General features: G+C 40.9%; 7 non-coding genes across 7 annotated transcripts; all 7 read right to left on the bottom strand.

The window, feature by feature from the left end:
• Positions 1-1093: 1093 nt before the first annotated feature.
• LOC149772297 (U1 spliceosomal RNA) lies at positions 1094-1257 on the bottom strand. Its single transcript, XR_016417835.1, has one exon. It is a non-coding gene; the product is annotated as a U1 spliceosomal RNA (small nuclear RNA).
• A 1463-nt stretch (positions 1258-2720) lies between these two features.
• On the bottom strand, positions 2721-2884 carry LOC149772296 (U1 spliceosomal RNA). Its single transcript, XR_016417834.1, has one exon. It is a non-coding gene; the product is annotated as a U1 spliceosomal RNA (small nuclear RNA).
• Positions 2885-4347: 1463 nt separating this feature from the next.
• On the bottom strand, positions 4348-4511 carry LOC149772295 (U1 spliceosomal RNA). Its single transcript, XR_016417833.1, has one exon. It is a non-coding gene; the product is annotated as a U1 spliceosomal RNA (small nuclear RNA).
• Positions 4512-5986: 1475 nt separating this feature from the next.
• On the bottom strand, positions 5987-6150 carry LOC149772294 (U1 spliceosomal RNA). Its single transcript, XR_016417832.1, has one exon. It is a non-coding gene; the product is annotated as a U1 spliceosomal RNA (small nuclear RNA).
• Positions 6151-7615: 1465 nt separating this feature from the next.
• On the bottom strand, positions 7616-7779 carry LOC149772293 (U1 spliceosomal RNA). The gene has a single exon (XR_016417831.1). It is a non-coding gene; the product is annotated as a U1 spliceosomal RNA (small nuclear RNA).
• Positions 7780-9242: 1463 nt separating this feature from the next.
• On the bottom strand, positions 9243-9406 carry LOC149772292 (U1 spliceosomal RNA). The gene has a single exon (XR_016417830.1). It is a non-coding gene; the product is annotated as a U1 spliceosomal RNA (small nuclear RNA).
• Positions 9407-10869: 1463 nt separating this feature from the next.
• On the bottom strand, positions 10870-11033 carry LOC149772291 (U1 spliceosomal RNA). Its single transcript, XR_016417829.1, has one exon. It is a non-coding gene; the product is annotated as a U1 spliceosomal RNA (small nuclear RNA).
• Between the last annotated feature and the right edge of the window lie 1178 nt (positions 11034-12211).

The following is a 12211-nucleotide window of genomic DNA, read 5'->3' as shown; positions in this document are numbered from 1 at the left end:
GGCTTGTCTTGTTCTTGAAACTGATATCAGCCATTGACCTCCCATAGTTACTTCACAGCAAGTTGACAGTGAAATAGCAATAGTCGTCTAGCAAGAACTATGGTCAATCACATCCAGCTGTTTAGTACACAATGCTTTCCCGAACTGTTACGTAGGGAAAGGGATTGTGTTTGCACTGGCAAGATCGCTTGGTGTCATAAATGAAAAATGCAGGTATAAATTTGAGGTTGCAGTGCATCAACCTCTTTTGCTATGAACCACTGCAAATCGACTTGTCAGGTCAAAGGAATACTACTATTTGTTTCCTCTGTTTTATTAAATTTGAAATCTTTGTGCCACTGATTGGCCAGCTACGCTTCGCCGTACTCCGAGTCTAGAAGCTTTGGATTGTTGAAAGTGCTGCTGATACAGAAGTAACTGGTGATGCAGATGATCTCTACAATGAGACTTATGATGAAGCTGTCACTGCTTTTGATAAGGACAACAAGCTTGCTGTATTAACGAAGTTGTTCCTGTTATTTGAAGATATTGTTTCTCTCTCTCTCTCTCTCTCTCTCTCTCTCTCTCTACTGCAGAGAAGTTCTGTGAAAATAAAACTTGATTTTCGTCGAATCCAGTAAGCATGTTTCCATTTATTTCTCTTTCTTTCTTTCTTTCTCTCACAAATATGCTGGATCGCTGTTACTCAAAGATATTTCACACGTTCGTTGTGAGATGGCTCTTTGAAATTTGTTTGTTGTAGGGTTTAATGCCATTTTTCAGCACAAGATAGGCTATGCATGGCAGGCAATATAAATGGTGGAGGAAGAACCCGGGAGAAGAAAAATGAACGGAAAGAACTCCCGACCCATGATAACATACTGGCAAGCTTTCTCTGATAACCACATGGGCCAAATCCGAAACTCAAACACACGCAGACAGGTGAGATGGTCGCGATCCGTAATGGTGGGCTATTTAGACCACCCGGGGTACCCACCCCTTGAAAGAGCAGTGTAAGAAATAATAACATTATCGATTGGCACGTGCTAATCAGAGACATCCAGACTAATTTTGTCCTAAGCTTGAGATTATTGGTTATTTTTAATTGAATTATCAGGGGTTAGCGCGAACGCAGACCCCCACACTAATAAATAACGACCCCGAGTCACCCACATTTGGGGTGATCGCAGGTTTCAGCCCAACCGAAGTGCAATGGAAAGGCCTCATCCTGGGGAAACCGCCTAGCTGATCACGGTACTCCCTGGTCCAGGTAAGTATGATTTCTTGACGTTTACTGACGTTTATCAACTGACATTTGTGTCTGGAGTAGGAAGTGTGCCTCTAAGTAATGAAAATAAATTAAAACGATTCAGGGCCATGGTACTGCTGATGTCTTAGTATTCCGAATAACTTTATAGCTTATGTTTCAACATTACAAAAGTAACTGAAATGTCTTCAAATAGTCCTTTATTTGCAATTTCAGTTTCTTTTACGGTGGATATATGCTATATAGGTTTGCTCGGACGGCAGGGGATAGTTTCGTATATTGGCCCCTGGCAAATTTCTTAACTTGAGGCAACGGTGCGTATTTTTCAGCTATTATGGTTTTTTAATTAAATATATGGATACATTTTTCAATTCCGCGTTTCGGGCTTGTCTTGTTCTTGAAACTGATATCAGCCATTGACCTCCCATAGTTACTTCACAGCAAGTTGACAGTGAAATAGCAATAGTCGTCTAGCAAGAACTATGGTCAATCACATCCAGCTGTTTAGTACACAATGCTTTCCCGAACTGTTACGTAGGGAAAGGGATTGTGTTTGCACTGGCAAGATCGCTTGGTGTCATAAATGAAAAATGCAGGTATAAATTTGAGGTTGCAGTGCATCAACCTCTTTTGCTATGAACCACTGCAAATCGACTTGTCAGGTCAAAGGAATACTACTATTTGTTTCCTCTGTTTTATTAAATTTGAAATCTTTGTGCCACTGATTGGCCAGCTACGCTTCGCCGTACTCCGAGTCTAGAAGCTTTGGATTGTTGAAAGTGCTGCTGATACAGAAGTAACTGGTGATGCAGATGATCTCTACAATGAGACTTATGATGAAGCTGTCACTGCTTTTGATAAGGACAACAAGCTTGCTGTATTAACGAAGTTGTTCCTGTTATTTGAAGATATTGTTTCTCTCTCTCTCTCTCTCTCTCTCTCTCTCTCTACTGCAGAGAAGTTCTGTGAAAATAAAACTTGATTTTCGTCGAATCCAGTAAGCATGTTTCCATTTATTTCTCTTTCTTTCTTTCTTTCTCTCACAAATATGCTGGATCGCTGTTACTCAAAGATATTTCACACGTTCGTTGTGAGATGGCTCTTTGAAAGTTGTTTGTTGTAGGGTTTAATGCCATTTTTCAGCACAAGATAGGCTATGCATGGCAGGCAATATAAATGGTGGAGGAAGAACCCGGGAGAAGAAAAATGAACGGAAAGAACTCCCGACCCATGATAACATACTGGCAAGCTTTCTCTGATAACCACATGGGCCAAATCCGAAACTCAAACACACGCAGACAGGTGAGATGGCCGCGATCCGTAATGGTGGGCTATTTAGACCACCCGGGGTACCCACCCCTTGAAAGAGCAGTGTAAGAAATAATAACATTATCGATTGGCACGTGCTAATCAGAGACATCCAGACTAATTTTGTCCTAAGCTTGAGATTATTGGTTATTTTTAATTGAATTATCAGGGGTTAGCGCGAACGCAGACCCCCACACTAATAAATAACGACCCCGAGTCACCCACATTTGGGGTGATCGCAGGTTTCAGCCCAACCGAAGTGCAATGGAAAGGCCTCATCCTGGGGAAACCGCCTAGCTGATCACGGTACTCCCTGGTCCAGGTAAGTATGATTTCTTGACGTTTACTGACGTTTATCAACTGACATTTGTGTCTGGAGTAGGAAGTGTGCCTCTAAGTAATGAAAATAAATTAAAACGATTCAGGGCCATGGTACTGCTGATGTCTTAGTATTCCGAATAACTTTATAGCTTATGTTTCAACATTACAAAAGTAACTGAAATGTCTTCAAATAGTCCTTTATTTGCAATTTCAGTTTCTTTTACGGTGGATATATGCTATATAGGTTTGCTCGGACGGCAGGGGATAGTTTCGTATATTGGCCCCTGGCAAATTTCTTAACTTGAGGCAACGGTGCGTATTTTTCAGCTATTATGGTTTTTTAATTAAATATATGGATACATTTTTCAATTCCGCGTTTCGGGCTTGTCTTGTTCTTGAAACTGATATCAGCCATTGACCTCCCATAGTTACTTCACAGCAAGTTGACAGTGAAATAGCAATAGTCGTCTAGCAAGAACTATGGTCAATCACATCCAGCTGTTTAGTACACAATGCTTTCCCGAACTGTTACGTAGGGAAAGGGATTGTGTTTGCACTGGCAAGATCGCTTGGTGTCATAAATGAAAAATGCAGGTATAAATTTGAGGTTGCAGTGCATCAACCTCTTTTGCTATGAACCACTGCAAATCGACTTGTCAGGTCAAAGGAATACTACTATTTGTTTCCTCTGTTTTATTAAATTTGAAATCTTTGTGCCACTGATTGGCCAGCTACGCTTCGCCGTACTCCGAGTCTAGAAGCTTTGGATTGTTGAAAGTGCTGCTGATACAGAAGTAACTGGTGATGCAGATGATCTCTACAATGAGACTTATGATGAAGCTGTCACTGCTTTTGATAAGGACAACAAGCTTGCTGTATTAACGAAGTTGTTCCTGTTATTTGAAGATATTGTTTCTCTCTCTCTCTCTCTCTCTCTCTCTCTCTCTACTGCAGAGAAGTTCTGTGAAAATAAAACTTGATTTTCGTCGAATCCAGTAAGCATGTTTCCATTTATTTCTCTTTCTTTCTTTCTTTCTCTCACAAATATGCTGGATCGCTGTTACTCAAAGATATTTCACACGTTCGTTGTGAGATGGCTCTTTGAAATTTGTTTGTTGTAGGGTTTAATGCCATTTTTCAGCACAAGATAGGCTATGCATGGCAGGCAATATAAATGGTGGAGGAAGAACCCGGGAGAAGAAAAATGAACGGAAAGAACTCCCGACCCATGATAACATACTGGCAAGCTTTCTCTGATAACCACATGGGCCAAATCCGAAACTCAAACACACGCAGACAGGTGAGATGGCCGCGATCCGTAATGGTGGGCTATTTAGACCACCCGGGGTACCCACCCCTTGAAAGAGCAGTGTAAGAAATAATAACATTATCGATTGGCACGTGCTAATCAGAGACATCCAGACTAATTTTGTCCTAAGCTTGAGATTATTGGTTATTTTTAATTGAATTATCAGGGGTTAGCGCGAACGCAGACCCCCACACTAATAAATAACGACCCCGAGTCACCCACATTTGGGGTGATCGCAGGTTTCAGCCCAACCGAAGTGCAATGGAAAGGCCTCATCCTGGGGAAACCGCCTAGCTGATCACGGTACTCCCTGGTCCAGGTAAGTATGATTTCTTGACGTTTACTGACGTTTATCAACTGACATTTGTGTCTGGAGTAGGAAGTGTGCCTCTAAGTAATGAAAATAAATTAAAACGATTCAGGGCCATGGTACTGCTGATGTCTTAGTATTCCGAATAACTTTATAGCTTATGTTTCAACATTACAAAAGTAACTGAAATGTCTTCAAATAGTCCTTTATTTGCAATTTCAGTTTCTTTTACGGTGGATATATGCTATATAGGTTTGCTCGGACGGCAGGGGATAGTTTCGTATATTGGCCCCTGGCAAATTTCTTAACTTGAGGCAACGGTGCGTATTTTTCAGCTATTATGGTTTTTTAATTAAATATATGGATACATTTTTCAATTCCGCGTTTCGGGCTTGTCTTGTTCTTGAAACTGATATCAGCCATTGACCTCCCATGGTTACTTCACAGCAAGTTGACAGTGAAATAGCAATAGTCGTCTAGCAAGAACTATGGTCAATCACATCCAGCTGTTTAGTACACAATGCTTTCCCGAACTGTTACGTAAGGAAAGGGATTGTGTTTGCACTGGCAAGATCGCTTGGTGTCATAAATGAAAAATGCAGGTATAAATTTGAGGTTGCAGTGCATCAACCTCTTTTGCTATGAACCACTGCAAATCGACTTGTCAGGTCAAAGGAATACTACTATTTGTTTCCTCTGTTTTATTAAATTTGAAATCTTTGTGCCACTGATTGGCCAGCTACGCTTCGCCGTACTCCGAGTCTAGAAGCTTTGGATTGTTGAAAGTGCTGCTGATACAGAAGTAACTGGTGATGCAGATGATCTCTACAATGAGACTTATGATGAAGCTGTCACTGCTTTTGATAAGGACAACAAGCTTGCTGTATTAACGAAGTTGTTCCTGTTATTTGAAGATATTGTTTCTCTCTCTCTCTCTCTCTCTCTCTCTCTCTCTCTCTCTCTCTCTACTGCAGAGAAGTTCTGTGAAAATAAAACTTGATTTTCGTCGAATCCAGTAAGCATGTTTCCATTTATTTCTCTTTCTTTCTTTCTTTCTCTCACAAATATGCTGGATCGCTGTTACTCAAAGATATTTCACACGTTCGTTGTGAGATGGCTCTTTGAAAGTTGTTTGTTGTAGGGTTTAATGCCATTTTTCAGCACAAGATAGGCTATGCATGGCAGGCAATATAAATGGTGGAGGAAGAACCCGGGAGAAGAAAAATGAACGGAAAGAACTCCCGACCCATGATAACATACTGGCAAGCTTTCTCTGATAACCACATGGGCCAAATCCGAAACTCAAACACACGCAGACAGGTGAGATGGCCGCGATCCGTAATGGTGGGCTATTTAGACCACCCGGGGTACCCACCCCTTGAAAGAGCAGTGTAAGAAATAATAACATTATCGATTGGCACGTGCTAATCAGAGACATCCAGACTAATTTTGTCATAAGCTTGAGATTATTGGTTATTTTTAATTGAATTATCAGGGGTTAGCGCGAACGCAGACCCCCACACTAATAAATAACGACCCCGAGTCACCCACATTTGGGGTGATCGCAGGTTTCAGCCCAACCGAAGTGCAATGGAAAGGCCTCATCCTGGGGAAACCGCCTAGCTGATCACGGTACTCCCTGGTCCAGGTAAGTATGATTTCTTGACGTTTACTGACGTTTATCAACTGACATTTGTGTCTGGAGTAGGAAGTGTGCCTCTAAGTAATGAAAATAAATTAAAACGATTCAGGGCCATGGTACTGCTGATGTCTTAGTATTCCGAATAACTTTATAGCTTATGTTTCAACATTACAAAAGTAACTGAAATGTCTTCAAATAGTCCTTTATTTGCAATTTCAGTTTCTTTTACGGTGGATATATGCTATATAGGTTTGCTCGGACGGCAGGGGATAGTTTCGTATATTGGCCCCTGGCAAATTTCTTAACTTGAGGCAACGGTGCGTATTTTTCAGCTATTATGGTTTTTTAATTAAATATATGGATACATTTTTCAATTCCGCGTTTCGGGCTTGTCTTGTTCTTGAAACTGATATCAGCCATTGACCTCCCATAGTTACTTCACAGCAAGTTGACAGTGAAATAGCAATAGTCGTCTAGCAAGAACTATGGTCAATCACATCCAGCTGTTTAGTACACAATGCTTTCCCGAACTGTTACGTAGGGAAAGGGATTGTGTTTGCACTGGCAAGATCGCTTGGTGTCATAAATGAAAAATGCAGGTATAAATTTGAGGTTGCAGTGCATCAACCTCTTTTGCTATGAACCACTGCAAATCGACTTGTCAGGTCAAAGGAATACTACTATTTGTTTCCTCTGTTTTATTAAATTTGAAATCTTTGTGCCACTGATTGGCCAGCTACGCTTCGCCGTACTCCGAGTCTAGAAGCTTTGGATTGTTGAAAGTGCTGCTGATACAGAAGTAACTGGTGATGCAGATGATCTCTACAATGAGACTTATGATGAAGCTGTCACTGCTTTTGATAAGGACAACAAGCTTGCTGTATTAACGAAGTTGTTCCTGTTATTTGAAGATATTGTTTCTCTCTCTCTCTCTCTCTCTCTCTCTCTCTCTCTACTGCAGAGAAGTTCTGTGAAAATAAAACTTGATTTTCGTCGAATCCAGTAAGCATGTTTCCATTTATTTCTCTTTCTTTCTTTCTTTCTCTCACAAATATGCTGGATCGCTGTTACTCAAAGATATTTCACACGTTCGTTGTGAGATGGCTCTTTGAAATTTGTTTGTTGTAGGGTTTAATGCCATTTTTCAGCACAAGATAGGCTATGCATGGCAGGCAATATAAATGGTGGAGGAAGAACCCGGGAGAAGAAAAATGAACGGAAAGAACTCCCGACCCATGATAACATACTGGCAAGCTTTCTCTGATAACCACATGGGCCAAATCCGAAACTCAAACACACGCAGACAGGTGAGATGGTCGCGATCCGTAATGGTGGGCTATTTAGACCACCCGGGGTACCCACCCCTTGAAAGAGCAGTGTAAGAAATAATAACATTATCGATTGGCACGTGCTAATCAGAGACATCCAGACTAATTTTGTCCTAAGCTTGAGATTATTGGTTATTTTTAATTGAATTATCAGGGGTTAGCGCGAACGCAGACCCCCACACTAATAAATAACGACCCCGAGTCACCCACATTTGGGGTGATCGCAGGTTTCAGCCCAACCGAAGTGCAATGGAAAGGCCTCATCCTGGGGAAACCGCCTAGCTGATCACGGTACTCCCTGGTCCAGGTAAGTATGATTTCTTGACGTTTACTGACGTTTATCAACTGACATTTGTGTCTGGAGTAGGAAGTGTGCCTCTAAGTAATGAAAATAAATTAAAACGATTCAGGGCCATGGTACTGCTGATGTCTTAGTATTCCGAATAACTTTATAGCTTATGTTTCAACATTACAAAAGTAACTGAAATGTCTTCAAATAGTCCTTTATTTGCAATTTCAGTTTCTTTTACGGTGGATATATGCTATATAGGTTTGCTCGGACGGCAGGGGATAGTTTCGTATATTGGCCCCTGGCAAATTTCTTAACTTGAGGCAACGGTGCGTATTTTTCAGCTATTATGGTTTTTTAATTAAATATATGGATACATTTTTCAATTCCGCGTTTCGGGCTTGTCTTGTTCTTGAAACTGATATCAGCCATTGACCTCCCATAGTTACTTCACAGCAAGTTGACAGTGAAATAGCAATAGTCGTCTAGCAAGAACTATGGTCAATCACATCCAGCTGTTTAGTACACAATGCTTTCCCGAACTGTTACGTAGGGAAAGGGATTGTGTTTGCACTGGCAAGATCGCTTGGTGTCATAAATGAAAAATGCAGGTATAAATTTGAGGTTGCAGTGCATCAACCTCTTTTGCTATGAACCACTGCAAATCGACTTGTCAGGTCAAAGGAATACTACTATTTGTTTCCTCTGTTTTATTAAATTTGAAATCTTTGTGCCACTGATTGGCCAGCTACGCTTCGCCGTACTCCGAGTCTAGAAGCTTTGGATTGTTGAAAGTGCTGCTGATACAGAAGTAACTGGTGATGCAGATGATCTCTACAATGAGACTTATGATGAAGCTGTCACTGCTTTTGATAAGGACAACAAGCTTGCTGTATTAACGAAGTTGTTCCTGTTATTTGAAGATATTGTTTCTCTCTCTCTCTCTCTCTCTCTCTCTCTCTCTACTGCAGAGAAGTTCTGTGAAAATAAAACTTGATTTTCGTCGAATCCAGTAAGCATGTTTCCATTTATTTCTCTTTCTTTCTTTCTTTCTCTCACAAATATGCTGGATCGCTGTTACTCAAAGATATTTCACACGTTCGTTGTGAGATGGCTCTTTGAAAGTTGTTTGTTGTAGGGTTTAATGCCATTTTTCAGCACAAGATAGGCTATGCATGGCAGGCAATATAAATGGTGGAGGAAGAACCCGGGAGAAGAAAAATGAACGGAAAGAACTCCCGACCCATGATAACATACTGGCAAGCTTTCTCTGATAACCACATGGGCCAAATCCGAAACTCAAACACACGCAGACAGGTGAGATGGCCGCGATCCGTAATGGTGGGCTATTTAGACCACCCGGGGTACCCACCCCTTGAAAGAGCAGTGTAAGAAATAATAACATTATCGATTGGCACGTGCTAATCAGAGACATCCAGACTAATTTTGTCCTAAGCTTGAGATTATTGGTTATTTTTAATTGAATTATCAGGGGTTAGCGCGAACGCAGACCCCCACACTAATAAATAACGACCCCGAGTCACCCACATTTGGGGTGATCGCAGGTTTCAGCCCAACCGAAGTGCAATGGAAAGGCCTCATCCTGGGGAAACCGCCTAGCTGATCACGGTACTCCCTGGTCCAGGTAAGTATGATTTCTTGACGTTTACTGACGTTTATCAACTGACATTTGTGTCTGGAGTAGGAAGTGTGCCTCTAAGTAATGAAAATAAATTAAAACGATTCAGGGCCATGGTACTGCTGATGTCTTAGTATTCCGAATAACTTTATAGCTTATGTTTCAACATTACAAAAGTAACTGAAATGTCTTCAAATAGTCCTTTATTTGCAATTTCAGTTTCTTTTACGGTGGATATATGCTATATAGGTTTGCTCGGACGGCAGGGGATAGTTTCGTATATTGGCCCCTGGCAAATTTCTTAACTTGAGGCAACGGTGCGTATTTTTCAGCTATTATGGTTTTTTAATTAAATATATGGATACATTTTTCAATTCCGCGTTTCGGGCTTGTCTTGTTCTTGAAACTGATATCAGCCATTGACCTCCCATAGTTACTTCACAGCAAGTTGACAGTGAAATAGCAATAGTCGTCTAGCAAGAACTATGGTCAATCACATCCAGCTGTTTAGTACACAATGCTTTCCCGAACTGTTACGTAGGGAAAGGGATTGTGTTTGCACTGGCAAGATCGCTTGGTGTCATAAATGAAAAATGCAGGTATAAATTTGAGGTTGCAGTGCATCAACCTCTTTTGCTATGAACCACTGCAAATCGACTTGTCAGGTCAAAGGAATACTACTATTTGTTTCCTCTGTTTTATTAAATTTGAAATCTTTGTGCCACTGATTGGCCAGCTACGCTTCGCCGTACTCCGAGTCTAGAAGCTTTGGATTGTTGAAAGTGCTGCTGATACAGAAGTAACTGGTGATGCAGATGATCTCTACAATGAGACTTATGATGAAGCTGTCACTGCTTTTGATAAGGACAACAAGCTTGCTGTATTAACGAAGTTGTTCCTGTTATTTGAAGATATTGTTTCTCTCTCTCTCTCTCTCTCTCTCTCTCTCTCTACTGCAGAGAAGTTCTGTGAAAATAAAACTTGATTTTCGTCGAATCCAGTAAGCATGTTTCCATTTATTTCTCTTTCTTTCTTTCTTTCTCTCACAAATATGCTGGATCGCTGTTACTCAAAGATATTTCACACGTTCGTTGTGAGATGGCTCTTTGAAAGTTGTTTGTTGTAGGGTTTAATGCCATTTTTCAGCACAAGATAGGCTATGCATGGCAGGCAATATAAATGGTGGAGGAAGAACCCGGGAGAAGAAAAATGAACGGAAAGAACTCCCGACCCATGATAACATACTGGCAAGCTTTCTCTGATAACCACATGGGCCAAATCCGAAACTCAAACACACGCAGACAGGTGAGATGGCCGCGATCCGTAATGGTGGGCTATTTAGACCACCCGGGGTACCCACCCCTTGAAAGAGCAGTGTAAGAAATAATAACATTATCGATTGGCACGTGCTAATCAGAGACATCCAGACTAATTTTGTCATAAGCTTGAGATTATTGGTTATTTTTAATTGAATTATCAGGGGTTAGCGCGAACGCAGACCCCCACACTAATAAATAACGACCCCGAGTCACCCACATTTGGGGTGATCGCAGGTTTCAGCCCAACCGAAGTGCAATGGAAAGGCCTCATCCTGGGGAAACCGCCTAGCTGATCACGGTACTCCCTGGTCCAGGTAAGTATGATTTCTTGACGTTTACTGACGTTTATCAACTGACATTTGTGTCTGGAGTAGGAAGTGTGCCTCTAAGTAATGAAAATAAATTAAAACGATTCAGGGCCATGGTACTGCTGATGTCTTAGTATTCCGAATAACTTTATAGCTTATGTTTCAACATTACAAAAGTAACTGAAATGTCTTCAAATAGTCCTTTATTTGCAATTTCAGTTTCTTTTACGGTGGATATATGCTATATAGGTTTGCTCGGACGGCAGGGGATAGTTTCGTATATTGGCCCCTGGCAAATTTCTTAACTTGAGGCAACGGTGCGTATTTTTCAGCTATTATGGTTTTTTAATTAAATATATGGATACATTTTTCAATTCCGCGTTTCGGGCTTGTCTTGTTCTTGAAACTGATATCAGCCATTGACCTCCCATAGTTACTTCACAGCAAGTTGACAGTGAAATAGCAATAGTCGTCTAGCAAGAACTATGGTCAATCACATCCAGCTGTTTAGTACACAATGCTTTCCCGAACTGTTACGTAGGGAAAGGGATTGTGTTTGCACTGGCAAGATCGCTTGGTGTCATAAATGAAAAATGCAGGTATAAATTTGAGGTTGCAGTGCATCAACCTCTTTTGCTATGAACCACTGCAAATCGACTTGTCAGGTCAAAGGAATACTACTATTTGTTTCCTCTGTTTTATTAAATTTGAAATCTTTGTGCCACTGATTGGCCAGCTACGCTTCGCCGTACTCCGAGTCTAGAAGCTTTGGATTGTTGAAAGTGCTGCTGATACAGAAGTAACTGGTGATGCAGATGATCTCTACAATGAGACTTATGATGAAGCTGTCACTGCTTTTGATAAGGACAACAAGCTTGCTGTATTAACGAAGTTGTTCCTGTTATTTGAAGATATTGTTTCTCTCTCTCTCTCTCTCTCTCTCTCTCTCTCTCTCTACTGCAGAGAAGTTCTGTGAAAATAAAACTTGATTTTCGTCGAATCCAGTAAGCATGTTTCCATTTATTTCTCTTTCTTTCTTTCTTTCTCTCACAAATATGCTGGATCGCTGTTACTCAAAGATATTTCACACGTTCGTTGTGAGATGGCTCTTTGAAATTTGTTTGTTGTAGGGTTTAATGCCATTTTTCAGCACAAGATAGGCTATGCATGGCAGGCAATATAAATGGTGGAG

Source organism: Sinohyriopsis cumingii, unplaced genomic scaffold (genome assembly GCF_028554795.1).
Source record: "Sinohyriopsis cumingii isolate HCF-2022 unplaced genomic scaffold, ASM2855479v2 utg001517l, whole genome shotgun sequence".
NCBI lineage: Eukaryota > Metazoa > Mollusca > Bivalvia > Unionida > Unionidae > Sinohyriopsis > Sinohyriopsis cumingii.
The sequence above is the reverse complement of the archived record's forward strand: the minus strand, read 5'-3'. Positions and strand labels throughout refer to the sequence as shown.